Raw genomic sequence first — 16,520 nt, 5'->3', positions numbered from 1 at the left:
AATTAATGCATACTGGTTGTTGTCTAATTGCCAATTTTAAAATGCCCTACATAGGCATTTTTTTTCTTTTCCACAATAAACTGTTTTTCTCTACACAGTATGACAGTAATGAAAAACAGCCATGTTTTGTTCTATTTTTTAAGCATTTATGATAAGTTGGCTTGAGCACGTTAGTGTTGAAAAATAGTCGTGCACTTGTTAGAAAAATTTGCTGACAAAAAGGCTGAAAGTCAAACGAAAAACAAGATACCAAAGGCCAGTAGGAGTCAGACCTCAGAGTTAATGACTCTTTTGATAAAATAAGTCCCATAAAGACAAATATGAAACAGGCTATCATCAAGGTTATCGACGGAGTATCATTTTTAAAGTTCTCTTGTATAGTTACTGTGGAATGGATCTAATCCATGATAGCAGCTGTATAATGTGCAGTTTTCCAGTAGGAAAAAAAGGAACTGAATACTCTGATAGAATTTGGGAGACAATAAATATTGTTTATTTATGAGCAGTTCTAGGGCAATTGGTATCAACTGTCTATATGGTTGCCTAGGGACAGATTTATCATTTTCCTGGTGAAGGGCATGGCTTCATTTTCAAAAGGTTTATAACACTAGTGGGGTTCTGCTGGACTCTGTTTTAGGGCCAGTTCTCTTCAGTGTTTTCATAAATGACTTGGTTGCAGGACTTGAAGCTATACTGGGTTTGTGGATGACACTAAATTGGGAGGGGCTGTTGACTCCCTTGAGGCTACCCAAGAGGCCTTGCAGAGAGATCTTGACAAATTAAAGGGCTGGGCAATCACCAGCTGCATGAAGTTTAACAAGAGCAAGTGCCTGATTCTGCACCGGGGACCATGGATAAATGTAAACGGGGGATAAGAGGCTGAAGAACAGCCTCGTGGAAAGGGACGTGGGGGGTTTAGTAGACAACAAGCTGAATATGAATCAGCAGCGTGTCCTGGCAGCCAACAGGGCCAACCATGTCCTGGGGTACGTTGAGCAGAGCATTGCCAGCTGGTCAAGGGAAGGAAGTAGTTGTCCCGCTCTACGCTGGTGCAGGCTCACTGCGTGCAGTTTGGGGCGCCACAATCTAAGAAGGACATAAAACTATTAGAGAGCATCCAAAGGAGGGCTACAAGGATGAGAGGTCTGGAGGGGAAGATGCTAAGGAGCGTCTGAGGTCCCTTGGTTTGTTCAGCCCAGAGCAGAGCAGGCCGAGGGGAGGCCTCATGGCGGCCTGCAGCTCCCTCACGAGGGGAGCGGAGGGGCAGGCGCTGAGCTCTGCTCTCTGGGGACAGCGACAGGACCCGAGGGAACGGCATGGAGCTGGGACAAGGGAGGGTCAGGCTGGGTGTTAGGGAAAGGTTCTGCACCGAGAGGGTGGTCGGGCACTGGGACAGGCTCCCCAGGGAAGTGGTCATGGCACCGAGCCTGAGGGAGTTCAAGATGCACTTGAACAGTGCTCGCAGGTAACATGGTCAGAATTTTTGGGTGGTCCTGAGTGGAGCCAGGAGTTGGACTTGATGATCCTTGAGGATCCCTTCCAACTCAGGATATTCTATGATTCTGTGATTCTATATTGCATTATATCAACTTGTTTTTCTGCTGGACTCATGTTAATTATGCAAAGTATACTGCTGTTATGATAGATGTTTAATAACTTCCAAACTTAATTTCTTATTTCCATTGCTTATTGTCTTATTATGTAATAGGTATATCAATTCCGAAATTCCGAGCTCAGTTCCTCTCGATTATTTTTTTATAGTTTGCCTGGATGTAATTAGTACTTTCTTGTGAAAAGTCCTTTGGGATGTGGATGCAAGTTTCATTAACAAAATTTATTTTTCTTTAACTGGTCCTGTTAATTTTTCAAGAATAATTTTCAGCCTTGAGGTTTATTGCTCTTGTTCAGTTTCAAATTTTCATTCTGTGATGTCCTGTGTGCTTCTTGAGTTTTCAGAAACTCCTTAGTTCCTTTAATAGCAAGTCGCAGGTAAAGAACACTAGAGAGATCCAAGGCTAAAAACAGCTATTGCATTTAACTGTTCTAAACAGCTTTTTTAATGCACAACAGAGTGTTTTTTATTTTGTTTAAGGAATTAAAGTTAGAAAATAGTTCCAGTTTGCAAAATATTAGTGACAAATGCTACTTTTTTCCCTGCGTATACATGTGTGAAATCTTAGTAAACTCTATCATAGTGTGGATATTTCTTTTGATTTAGTTGCGTACTCATACATGTAGCTCCTCATACTTTACCACAAACATAGAAGTTTTTTCCTCTTGTCCCTCTCTGTGATCCCATCTGCAGTTCACTCATATCCACTTTCCTCCATTGCTTTCTCCTTAACCACTTTCATCCAACTGTCTTCTCTTACAATAAAATCTCTTAAAACACTTCTTAGCTGTTTTGCCTTTCCAACTGTCCATACGCTCACATTGTTTTTTTCTGTGGCTTCCTGTTTGTCTTACATGTATCTATTATCCTGTCATACCTAGAATGAAAAAATAACATTTTTGTCTAATTTTTGTCTAGTCCTTAGTTCTGTTTCATGCCTGAGCTCCCAAGTGGCAGAGTGGAACAGGGTAAAAAGAGCTGCTCTTGTACCTGTTACGTCAAGCAGTGTATTTAAACCACAGCTCATCCTATTGTGCGTGGAGTTAATTCCACAGCAAAAATGTTCTTGTACCTCACGTCAAACACGGTATATTTTGACCACGGTTCATCCCATTTTACATGAAGTTTAATTTCACAGCGACTCTGTGAAATCTGAATGTCTTCTCTGAGTCCGGGTCTTGGTGCAGCCACATTCATACAATACAAAGATGAAATATAGTTAAGCAAGATGTCTGGGAAATTGCTACATTGTTAAGCTCAATTTCAAGTCTCACTTCAGAAAAATAAACTGAGGGTTCTCATTAATCTGTTCATTATGCTGCTAGTAATGCCTACTGAAGCAAGTCAGACAGATATAAAGGGTCATTTTGTGTAATTATTGAGCTTAAAAGCCCTGAACGATTGAGGCACTGAAGTACGTATTTTACCTTGTGTTTATATGCTCGTATTTTGAAAGATTCTCATAAAGCAAAAGAAGAAAGAAGCTGCAGCTTCACATACCTGCCTTATTAAGCACAAAGATTTCACAGCCACAAACCAGAGTTGTATACTATTTCAGAACATTAGGAGGCTCTCGGAAGCATGAAAATTCTGCATCTAGTATTTAATTTGCTGGCTTTTATTTTAGCTGAGTCTAGTTTGATTAAGAAAGGCCTGGTTTCTTTTAAGTTGTTTCTTAACAGTGATTTGGGATCACAAGGTTTTCAAATTGCTAATGCCTTACGCTTTTTTTCCACTTTTATTTTCTGTTCCTTGTTGCTTTTCAGCCACAAATATGCTTGGATTTTTTGAACAAGTCTTGAAAAGAGCAATAAGGAGTTGCAGACTGCAGTGCATGTCGTCTCCTTTGAATGCTTTACCATACTGCAGCTCTGCATGCACCATATGCATTGAAGCTTGTATAGCTCTTTTTTGCTTTGCTCTGTTTTGCCATGTGACTGCCATGTTCTCAGGATGCTATTGTGAGGATGGTGGAGAAAACATCACAGTAACACTGACATAAATTGGGATGTTAGCTTGGTTCTGCCTCAGAGAAAACAAGCAATAACCAATAATACTCATAGTATCAGTAACTGCTTCTTTTAGGTGTTTTTCTCCCATGCAATCAAAGCCTTGAGTGTGTCTTTGGAGACCCCTAAAAATTGTCGAGATAATGATATAAATAGATGTGTGTTTTAATATTTCATAATATATCATCTAGAAAAAATACATTTTGATGAGGAGAGAAAAAGGAAACTTGAAATAATTATTATCCCAAAGTGTGTCACTGATGTACACAAAAAGCTTTATAAAAGGAAACTCTGTGGAGAGCCAAGCTGTGCTGACCGAGCTAAATTACATTTGTTCTTTTCTGGGTTAGGGGGACTAAGCACAGAAGAGACTTTTAAACCCTTAGCCGACAACAGTGAAATCCCAGGGAGTATTCCAAACCCCTAGTGTTCACTAGAAATGGGCAACCTGATTCCTATGTTACTGAATTACTTCTCACTTTAACTGTTTTGTTTAGTTTTTTAATATTTCAAACAATCTGATAAATCCTGAAGAAAGGAATAGGTCTTACTCCTCCATGAGTGCTTAATCTACTTATGATACTCTGTTGATCATGCTTTACAGTAAGCGCTAGTTTTCTACTTCTCTTTGATAAATAAAAGGAAGTTTACATTGACTTTCATAGTAAGAAATTGAGATAAAATGCATTTATGAGCACTTTTTTATTTGGAATGTTTTTTTCAAATGAAATGTTTAAGTTTATATAAAATATCTATTGTATAATCTCCCAGATAGTGTCACATTTAAAATAAAAATCAAATTAATTATTTTTATTCATTAGTATTAAATAGCAATAACTATTTATTATGCTGAAGTTTCGGTAGAAGTTAAACTTCCTAATGTCTTTTCCTTTTTGATTCTTGCCAGGTAGCTTTCTAATGCTTTTGTGGTAGAACAGAAAACTTCTAAGTTATTCTTACTATAAGAGATTAAATTTTAAATATAAGCTAGTTCTCCCTCTTTACAGTTAACTACTGCTTTACTGCAAGGGCTAGGTATAGGAGGGTTTTTCAGTAAGTGTATTTCCATTCTGCTTTGAAGGGTGAAAGCACTTAGGGAAGGGAGTGCTTCCCTAAGAGAAGGGAGAGGGAGACTGCCTTAATTGTTTTATGAACCCCAAATATGTTTCTCATATTCAGACATTCCTTTTCTCTCCTTTTCCTGATTCTCTTACTTCCTGGGCTCCTGTTCCTGTTGGTTTAGCCACTTAGGGATTTGTTTTCTGTACTGTGAATGTGGATGAGATTAGATCTGTCTGGTTTCTGGCTGCTGTACTCATTGTTGCATATTCTGCACTAGCCCATCCTTTCATTTATGTGTTCATCTTTGCGACTACTTATCCCTATTGAATTTGAGCAAGGCCAGCTGCTGCCAGAGTTGCTGATTTTTGTGCTGCTATCTAAATGGTCACAATGCTTTCTTGCCATGGTGCTTTCATCACAAGCTGTTGTGCTGTCATTTGTCTGAAGCGTGGCCTTCCTGTAGATTCCTTGCCTCCCGTTTTGATGCCTGTGAGTTTTAATACAACATACAGTTCCAGATGATTTCTCAAATGTGCAGAAATTGATGACGTTTAAATTAGAATTTACCAGTGCAAAGTCATGGGTTAGGTAATGCAATTTCACCTTCTGTTCTGACACAGCAGATTTTCAAACTCACTGTCTACTGAGCAATAGTTGAAAGACTCTTGCACACCAGTTTGAGTTTTTGTTTGAACAAACAGTTTCTAGGGCTTTTCAGTAAGACTTTTTATTGTAGTTCTACCTCTTTCTTTAAAGTTGATATTAATTTACTTTACACTTTCACCAATTACTGTACATGCACTTTGATATTTTATGGTAAATATGTCATTCTGAGACATCAATCACTTCACAGGCTTTTTGTTGCATTTTTTACATGCAGTGGGCAAATTCAAATATGCTTCAATGTCAGTGTCTTTCTCAGTCCATTTTATTTTTCCTTTAATGCCAGAGATAAAACATTCCTTCATAGGTAGAATGTGTTGGCAGGGGGGGATGTCACATCCAGCATCTGAGATTCTTTACTGCTTATTGTTAGGATAGATTTATACAAAAGCTAAAATTCAAAACAGACGTGTTTTCCTAAGCCCAGGGAACAGACCATAGAAGTATTCAGACTTTTTGGTTCTGAACTGATAAAACACATGTGAATAAATAGTATAAATGATCAATAGCAAATGAGTTTATTAATGAATTTATTTCAGTTGGTGTTAACAGCTAGTGTGGAGTTCAGTTACTGTGTAGCCTGATTCTGTGTATTTATCATATTCAATGAATAGATGTTGCAGAGCTAGTACTTAGACTTTAAACAGTGTGAATATTGTCACCTTTAGAAAAGTAACTTCTCTGTGCAGAGAAGTACTAGATTAAACCAATATGAGCAAGGGAAAGCTTTTTTTCAGAGGAAGTGAAGGTTCTTACCACTACTGACATCACTTTCCCCGTGCCTTTAAAATATATATATATATCTTTTCCTTTAAAGTACAGATTTAATCTCCTCCTTCCAACCTACCTAACCCACTAGAAAAGGAAGACAACGTTTTTCTTCATTGTTCCGTTTAGCTCAGTGAATAGCTCAGTGAATATTCAGCTATGTGGCACGCGTATTCTGGAGCGCACTCTGTGTAGTGGGTGGGTTGTTGTCCTGGGCAATTGGAGAGTTGGCTTCAAGTTCCTGCTTGGAAGCCGAGGGAGTTTGACCTCCCCTCTTCTTGTGCTTCAAGTCAAGAGCCCTTATCCCACTCTACAGCAGGAGGGAAAGGGCTCCTCCCCTTCCGTTTTGAAACATCTTTATTCTCAACTTTCCTTCTATTCTGCATTTACTTGAATGTGGTACCATGCCCGTTTTCAACATCTGCCACCAAAACAGATAATTACCAGTGTTAATGAATTAGGATTTGCAGAACCAATACTAAGTTCACAAAGATGATTTGTATTTTGTAGGTGGGGAATGCTCTTGGATACTATAGCTCTGAGACCTGTTCTATATATTCATACTCCTGAGATGTAATCACAAAACTTTGTCCTCTCCTCTTTGTGCCTTTTCTTCTTGATCTATCATTTCTGCCAGGCTAAAAAGTAAATCAAATGATACAAGCACTGTTTTTAATAGTGAAATATGAAAACTTTATGCTTTTGGAAAGCCTAAGGGCACAGAAAAAAAATCTGAAATGAAGAGAATTAAATAGAAAGAAATATTTGCTTATGTTGAAGAATGTAAGATTCTGAGACACTAAGATGGAGATCTGAGCAGCCCCTTTCTGAAGCAATGTATCTGGTCTGCAAACATTCTGTATAGCATAGAAGTACAAGAGGTCAATGTATTCCTCGAGAGTTACAGCATGAATACGTGGATATATTTTGCATGATTGCACTGTGGTCACTTTTTAATATTAAAGAATATCAGTAAGATGGTGAGTTACACATTGCATGTTTTTTCACTGTATAACACTATTTAGTAGGTGCAGACTAAATGTGAAGATAATAGGAAATGATCACTGTGTCATTTACCAGGATGAAATTATAAGTAAACATTAATTTTGTCTTCTAAAATGAAATTTAAAACTGTAGTCAGAATCTAGGATGTTACTCTGTGTTGAAACAAGCACTACAGTTTTTTGGTGGTCAGTCTCACCTGTTTGACTCTCTGTTGTTTGCCATGAAAAAGCTATTTTATAGGGTAAGAAAACTTGCTCTTAGTAGGTTTATTCCTCTTTTTGCTTTTACACAGTGGTTGAGCTTTACCTCAGTGTGTTGTGCCCCTCTCAGATACTTTAAGTTCCTGCTCTCCTGTTTCTGTGGTTGCTTGCTCACATGGGCTCTGAAAATTGACTTAAATATTTCCCCTCTATAAAGCACCTGGGCCCCACTTTAACCTATGACATAAAGCCTCTTGACCTATGACAATTCAGGAAAAGCCTTTTGTTTTAACAGCTCTTCTCCAGCTATTGCCAACTCTGCTCAATGTAACAAAAATCCTATTTTTCTTACTAGGAGAAGAATATTACTCCTCTCTTGCATCCTGTTAAGCAAAGTTTTGTTTTGTTTTTTTCCTCCAGTCAGCACAAATTCACAGCTTTTGTGTCAGAACTCAAAAATGCTGATTACCACTTCTATCTTACAGAAGGATCCTGTGGCAGTACATCGGATTGCACTCAGTGAGTCAGAGCACAGACGTACCTGCAGGCATGCGCATGCCCCCACACACATACACTCTCAGCACCTTTATAAATAAATAACACTACAAAATTCATCCAGATAATAGATCTCCTGTGAAACTGACCCATTTATCTGCTTGAGATTGAAAAGGGACGCCTAATACTTCCACTTTTGTTTTGCATTTCTTTGTTTACTTTGAAGTTGATTGTTGCATAGGGCCATCTGACAACCCAATGAATAGGAGATGCCCAGATGTTCATGAACTAGATGCTAAGTTGCTATTCTGTCTTCAGTTTCCCTTTCTTGCAGGCACAATCATTAAATATAGCAACTGCTGACATCTCCTTGTATAGTCAGGCCAGTCAGATGTTAATGCATTTTATGCTAAATGTGGCGTTCTGCTTTCTTTCTAAAGATTTGCACTAATTAGATTGTTGGTATTCAGGATCTAATGTCATTAAAACTTTGGAAAGTACATGTCTTCTTATGCTGGCCAAAACAAGTATAGTCTTTAGCATTACAAATATTTTGTGTAAAGATATATACAGAATTAATCCATTGATTTATTCACAGTAGTATTTGTACCTGGGCAGATTATACCCATGAATCACAAAAAGGAAGAATTATTATGTCTTTAGGCCCATCCTTTGGGGATTTCTGTACCTTATGGCGTGTGGTGTGTCTTTTACAGCAGTACTTCATATGGCGTGTGGTGTGTCTTTTACAGCAGTACTTCATCCGTTTGTTTCCTGTACTTTAAGGGACGGTGCTTCCATTCTGCTCTTTGCTTTTCTATTACACTGATTTCCCACAGTAATTTTTTTTTTTTCTTGTTGCTAGTACTGAACATTGTGTTACCTAATTTCATCCCATTATTTTGTTTCTATCCCGGTAAAGCAATTTTTCTCGCTTAATGGGTTTTAATACACTTCAACCATATATTTATAAAGTCATTCTGCCTTTTTCCTGTCACCTTGTTTGCTTCTTAAACAATTTTTGCCTGACTTATTTCATGCTCATTCGTCATAAGTCTGTTTCCTCAGTTTTTAAAATGATGCTTATTAATCTTACCCAACTTCTTCTACTTTGTCTCTGTATATTTAGTGTTAAGGTACAGAGTTTGGAATGAAATACTAAATCTAGTTTCATCAGAATCACAAGGGAGGGCAGCTGCATTGTTTCTGTTCTATAACATGATAACAGAAACAGAAGTTGTGCTTACTATTTTTGTCTTAATTCACTTCAGTCTCATGTCTAAAATTACTGCAGTCCTGGATGCAGGTTACAGTTTTTTCTAGGCAGCCCACGCGAGTTTGAGCCTGAAGTCAGCAGGCTTTGTATGCTGACCTTGAGGTTAATAGATAATTCAGTGTGGTAGGATGAAGAGCTACAGTTTTCCTCCCTTCCATTAGCAAACCTCGGTACGTTTGTATTGCTGTTATGAGGAGGCACATGCTGATTTACTTTTTCCACTGTTTCATTCTTCTTAGAGGCTGCGGCTCAATTTACTGCATTCCTTGGATGTTTGACATGTCAATTAGATGTTATCGACAGTAATAGAAGGGTGGTTGCTGTAAATGTGAAGTTTTTACGAGTGGTCCATGAAATCGTGCCCAAGGGAATGTAAGAGAGAAGAGCGATAAATAGCGTCACACCACTTGCTACAAAGGAACTGATTAATAGGGAGCATGATTCTGCCTCATATCTCTCAAAATATTTTTTATATATTTGCTGTTAATCAACTATTCCGTTTGTACGAGAAGTTATATAATAAAAATAGCTTACAAACTGTCAAAGGATTACAGGGGCAAGAAGCCCTCAAAGTTACAAACAGCCACCTCGTTGTATTACTGGATATGTTAATGCGTTGGATGGCTTTTCATCTTTGCTATCTAAATGAACATCAAGAGCAATAAATATTGGTAATGAGGAAACAGAACAAAACCAATTCAATCTCTAGGATTGTGCATGTGTGTCTTCTGCTTGCATGCTCTATGGTGTACAGAAAAGTATGGAAATAAGAAGAATTCCTAGGTAAAGATACTCAAGTACACAGCCTCTGTCTGCAGCCACTGCCATCCACCAAGGGTGGAGGGGTAGATACCACACACACAGTTCCTGACACAGCATAAAAATTTAGCTCATGGCATTTTGCCAGATGGTTGGCAGCAAATTGCTAATTTTTTTTTGTAGGATTTTAAAATATAAAGTATATTTCTATATACTTATATAAGTATATTTCTATATATAATATAAAGTACAGAAAAACAACCTATTAAAAGTTGTAGAATATCCAAGCATCCTAAATTATATGAATACACACCTTATGCAATATAAAAATGCTACTTGATGCCTATATTGGCATGTGGATATATTTGAGAAATAGTTGCTACATTTAGCTTTACTGTTGCTTAATTTGACTATATTTTAATGTGTTTTAATGTAATATTATTTCTAAAACAGCAAAAATGTAAGCCCTGAAGCTGTGAAAGCAAAGATTCGGTGAGGAGTCTTTTATATTAGAAGGCTTTTAAAGAAGTCAGAAATTAAGTATAGACTTCAGTAAATCTAATTTATGTCAGAATTTTTAATAAGTCTGCTTTATCAAGCCCACATTTGTTTTCAACAATAAATCTCCACATTTAATTTCTAGAATAAATCATGTACAATAACAGTTTTATCGCAGTTTAGTGAAGTATTCTTATAGCTGTGAGAAATACAGCTATATATATATATTTTAATATATATTATATATATATATATTTTTTTTTTTTTTGGATTTGCCATAGCAGTGGAGGGGCCAGTCATAACTACAGAAGTAACCTCAAGTTTTGTTCAGATTGTTTCTAAATTGTGTGTGTTCAATACGGGAAACATATTTAGAATAAAAACTTTTGGGGGAGTTTTCCCAAAGGGGGTGGATGGCATTACGTACTTTCTTGTCAGCATATAGCGCAGTTATGTAACAAATACTGCAACAAATAATTTTTTATTTTTATTTTATTATCTCTTCTGTTAGTATTGCAAGTCCTTTGTGGTTTGTTTGTTTTTTTCCCTTAGTAGACACTGGATAAAGTATGTTATAGCTCATTGAAGAGATACCAAATATTAATAGAATCAAGATGCATTATTAGGTGAGTTTGTTTCTAAGAGAGCTGCAGACAGCAAGCCGTTACTTCAAGCTTCCACTTTCCTTGCATCCTTAGAAATACCAGGTATTCAAAGCTGCCTTTTGTGAGTGTGCTGTCATGATGACAGCAGGATAGATGGAAACTCAGCTTTTGGTCTCAGGTTTTAGTTGAAGAAGACAAGGAGTAGAACTGTGCTTAATTTGTCTTAAAAACTAAAATGTAGATGACCTCGGAGTCCTCACAGGCTTTCTCATAGTCCTCATTTCCCTTCGGTGGGGCTTGGGAAGCAGGAAGAAAAAGGGTTGGCTGCACCAGATACCAGCTTTGACTGACTTCTTTGCTTTATGGCTTTTCCCTCTGAATTAATATGTTAAATTACAGCTTTAAGAGAGAGGTAGTTTTTATTTCACTTTGTTTTTTAGTACTGTTATAACGGAAAACATGTTTTTTATAGGCAATTTATGAGGTAGCTGTAGATCTTTGGGGTATTTTATAAAGAAAAAAAGTCTGTATAACAATAGCTGTTACAGGCAATTTTAGTGCATGCTTCTGTCTTTATTTTGTAGGTACTCCATAGCAGAGGTTAATATAATAGTTGTTAATAAATCAAGAGGTGTAATACTTATCATGTAGAACATACTACAGTACTTCTCGAGTCTCGGTTGGCTTGCTTCTGTGTGCGCAAAATGTTTTATTTGGCAGCTTCACCTACTAGTTACTAGCTTGCTGTCTTGTTTTCATCAGTAGTCATCAGACTGATGCATGGAAAGACAACACAACTGCTCTTTCCTTTTGCTTTCATCTGCTTTTACAAATGTCTCTTTGCTCATCACAACAAATGATGTATTTCATTAATAAAAAATTATAGTCATAAATGAAAAAGTCCACATCCAAATAACTAGGAAGTGCTTCTTCACTTATAGAATGAGGCATGTGCGGACAAACATTAGAAAGCAAGATGGAGGCTACTTGCTGGTAATCGCAATTTTTCAAGGTGTGTGGTTAATTTCCACATTTGCTTCCTGACTGTTTCGCTTCTCTCCTTGGAGTGAGGAACAAAAAATGGAGCTTGTGTGTCACTTTGGAAAATGCAAAGCTGCAGCATGCATACACGAACCTCACATGTTTAGCCTAAAGCAAGCCATGATATGAATATAATGTGGTTATTACATCTTCGTGAAAGTTAGTTACGTATAACAGCCTTCTCTTTGGTCTTATGTCTTTGGCCTGAGCTTGGTTTCAGCTATAATCAGAGCTGCTCTGGTGATCCCACAGTGTGGCAGTATTTCTGTAATGCCAGTGGCTTGTTAGAAAACGTCAATAAGAGATAAGCTTTCAATTCTTTCTTAATTTGTTCCTCCTCGAAGAGGAGGAAATAAAGGTAAAGGGGATGGGTCACTCTTTATATCCCATTGTGTATAATAAATCTTTAGAAAGATTGCACGTTTTCATAGAGATAACTAGGCAAGAATTTAAAACGCTGGGAAAAGCCATTACATTCTCTAAGAGGTGAATTGCTATTTTAGAGCTATAGATAGCTTAAGCAATAGCAAGCTATTGTTATAATTTACTTGGACTTTTTTTTTTTGCATTCTTCTTGCAATAGGCTACTAAAGAAAAAGACAGGAAGAAACATGAAAGTGCAGGGGCTTCTAATGATTTTTTTCTTCCTGTGAATAATATGGTGAATAGGTTGTGGGATGCACAGAGCCATTGAGTTTTCAGTGACAGCTGTTGCTGTTGGAGAGATGAAAGCACTTGGCCCAAGAGTCTGTTTATACGTTTGAGCAGAGAAAGCGATTTTCGTTGCAAGGAGCTCTAAGTGAGACAGGCAGAGTCAGAGAATAAGAGAGCAAAAGATAATTATCTAAATTATGTTCAGGCTATTATAGAAGACGAATATAGTTAAAATGTAATTAAATATGACAGGCTCACAGGATGCAAGCATGGCTTTGGAATGCTAATCATCAATTACTGCATCTCCTTAGGGGAGTCATGCAGAACAAGAGAGTTAGAAGTCGGATGGCTGAGGTGAGATGTAGAGTGTTAAATAAAACACCATAGGGCTGTAACAAGGCTAATTTCTTTTGGAAAATGGAACTGTGTTATCAGGAGACCTTTGCTGGCCAAACAATTTGCAGTACTGCCTTTCAGCTTGAGGACCCTAGTATAAATCTGAGTAGACTGATAGTCCCTAATCTTCTCTTAAAGATGACCATCTCAAAGTGATAGCTACAACTGTTGACGATTAAGTAGGAAATCCCAAATGAACCAACCACCAAGATGGATGTGAAAGCAGAAGAAAGAAGATCTACACTTCTTGAATATTTAAAAACGCTAAACCCTGAAAGACCTGATCTAGTGGGTGGCATTCCTGCCCATGGCAGGGGGCTTGGAACTAGATGATCTTTAAGGTCCCTTCCAACTCAAGACATTCTAAGATTCTCTGGAAGTCAATTCTGTAATGGATCAGTAATAAAGAATACAGAGATATAAAAAGTCCAAAGATGATAATGTCAGTTTATGGGAGAAAGAAGTTCTGTTAGCCTCGTAATGACTATGTCCTAGGTAAAGAATGGTGGAAGCATTGCCGCTAGCTTGAAAGGTTTGTTTGCTTGGCATAGGGAAGCAAAGGTGAAGAAATGACAGTTATTACGCAGAAATGTCTAATCCCAGACCAAAAAGAGAGATGCTTTTGATATGTTTTAATGCTGCTGTTACTTGTATGCAGTGACATATGAATGCATCAACACCAGAGATATGCATAGAATTTGGAGAAAATTTTTGTAAAGACCATCAAAAGGAATTATGAGGGTAGAAGGACCAGCTCTTGTTAGGAAAGAATAAAATAAGCAAATATGCATGGCTTGACTACACCTTTGCAAAACCTTTTGCAAAATGAAAGTTCTGCACAGAAACTGAAATTATTTTAAGAGTACCAGAAGAGGTAACTTGTAGCAAAAGAAGAAAATTTAAAAGAAACTTAAGGCTTGCCTCAGATGTTGTTCGTTTAATTGAGGAACACCACTGAACAATTGTTATGGTTGATACATCAATAGAAGTCTTAGCGAATTTATTTTATCAGCAAAAAATAAAAAGAAATACAAAGAAAGCAGATATGCCATGATAATTTGTTGTCAGTAATCTCTCTTCCCATATGGTATAGTTACACTGCATAAATTATCTTTCTGCTGCATTATATTTGTACTGGAGAGGTATTTTTTATAAATATATATATATATCGATGTTCTTACATGTACTGTTACAGTTGAAATTTTTGCAGATTTTTAGTGATGGAAGTTTGTCTTCCTTATTTCAAAAGTGACTTTTTCCAAATCCATTTGGCTTGTTTTCTGTTTTGCTTTTTCCTTTTTGCTAAGGAAATAAATTAAGAGACCTGATGTTCTCATTATCCCATCAAGTACTAATTCTCTAGTGGCAATATTCTTGAATTTTAATAACTCTTCTACAAGCTGTGTATAATTTTGACTTTTTTTTTTCCAATGGGAAGGGAATAAAATGGACACATACCAAAATACTAAATATTCTTAGGACCTAATTTATTGAAAACCCTATTTCCTTCAAGTCTCACATTCTTTTTTTCAATTCTATTTATTTATAGTAATTTATATCAAGCTTTGGTATTATTAAAAGAATACTTATAAACCAATCTCAATCGGTAGCTGAAAGAAAGGACTTGCAGTGAGAAGTGGAAGAACTTAGGAGGTTCCTGCAGTTGCTGATCGAGATGAATGTTGTCAAAGGATTTTCAGAGGCCTTTTTCTCAACCTCTTGCTATTCATCATGTTCTTCTGTATTACTGAATGGATGTGTTGTCTTTGGTGTCACTTCATATGACAGACAGTGTCATTTACTGCCATCCTGGGAAAATCTGCACTGAACTCTAGCAGTACTTTTCGACCAGCACTCAGAATTACTATAAAAAATACATTCCCAATTATATTCTATTTCGTGGTCCCTAATTAACCTTTTTTTCTTGTCGCAGAACACAAGCTCTGTCTTAGAGGCTAGGAAGGCATAGGCTGTTCTCAGAAACTTCCTTGGGGTTTTAAACCCTTTGTGTTTAGGACATCTTTAGAATATTTTAAAAACCACTGAATTCGGAGGTCTGATTTTTACATCATTGCTTTTCTCACAGAGTTCACATGTAAATGTAAAATCATATACATTGTGTAAACTGTAGCAATACTTTGTTGCGAGAAATAGTGTCGTAATTGTCTGATTGTCACAGCCACTCATCTTGGGACTCTATTTCAAGGTTAAAAGCTAAGGGACTATGTAGTCTACATGTGGCCATGAAGATTAACTGAGTGGCTATACTAGAGAAATATGAGAAGGAAACTCGAGAAGAATTGTTCTTCTGTTTAGGGAAAAAAATGCTTAAATCATGACATCCTTTCATATCTTGAGGCAGTCAAGAGTAGTCCATTCTCACTTTAATTTAATACTTGAAGAAACAGCCTGAGCTTTAAAATAAGGAGAACATAGCCACATAAGGGATATAAATAAACTGTGAAGTGCAGATAGGTAACATCTGTACCTCTGAGGCCTGATTCAGACCTTGCGCTTCTATTATGATGAGTAACTGTAATCACATCCATTACTTCGTGCAGTAATACCAGTAAACTACGTGAAATTAGGTCTTAATCAGTCTCATAATCTTCTTAAAGCAAATATAACCTGACAGGATTGAAAACCTAATAGTCAACTAAATTAGACCCAGAAATGCTATGTTTGTGTCAGAGATGATGATAGCTTTCTGCTAGGGTAAAATTCTAGTACGTGACAGCAAAGCTGTTAATACTGCGAGGCTTTGGTGCACTCTACTGATGGGGAGTGGTGTTTTGTTCCAGTTTTGCTTTGGTCCCTTATTTCTTCTGTGAGTATTTCTGAAGGTATTTAGGACACATTCAGGAAAATTTCATCCAACGTTTTTTCTCTTCAGTGAGTTAATGTAGTTATACTTAACTACATTTTATCACCAAAGCCTTCCGTGGTAGAGCCTGATTTTGCTAAATAGTTAAATTCTATATCTAGCTTTACTGTTTTATGAATAAAAAACAATATTACATTCTCATATGTTTAGGCACTAATCTAGTGCAGTGGAAGACTGGCATCAAACTGAAGCCTCTAGGTCCCATTTTCTTTTCTCTGTTCCACTGTTAGTATGTTCTGTGAGCACAAAGCTGTGGTGGGAAGTGGTGTCCTTTGCCTGCTGTTTGGGGGGCTCCATGTGATGTGTTGTATCTCACCCAAATCAGAAGAGTACAAATGAAGGCAGATTATAGTGTTCCCGGTGTAGTTCCTACACTCCAAAAGTAGCACTCTAGCTCTGGGAGGAGTGGTCTGGTCTCCCCACTGCCTCTGTGTCCGGATGGTGAAATTGTCATAACACGAGCTGAGCAAAATGCTTCGTGTCATGCTTAGTGTCCTGGAAGGACGGGACCCATACAAGGGAAGCTTGGATCTTCTGCCTCCACTACTCATGTTACAGAATGGGATGGAGAGGTTTGCTTGTTTGTTTTTCCT

General features: G+C 37.3%; 1 protein-coding gene across 1 annotated transcript in view; it reads left to right on the top strand.

Moving 5' to 3' along the window:
* Window positions 1–16,520, top strand: part of BTBD9 (BTB domain containing 9) — a 122,696-nt gene that overhangs the window by 96,705 nt on the left and 9,471 nt on the right. The window lies entirely within an intron of this gene.

The sequence above is a fragment of the Anser anser genome, assembly GCF_964211835.1.
Source record: "Anser anser genome assembly, chromosome: 3".
In the NCBI taxonomy this organism is placed as follows: Eukaryota; Metazoa; Chordata; class Aves; order Anseriformes; family Anatidae; genus Anser; species Anser anser.
Note: the sequence above shows the minus strand (reverse complement) of the source record. Positions and strands in the feature narration are given on the sequence as shown.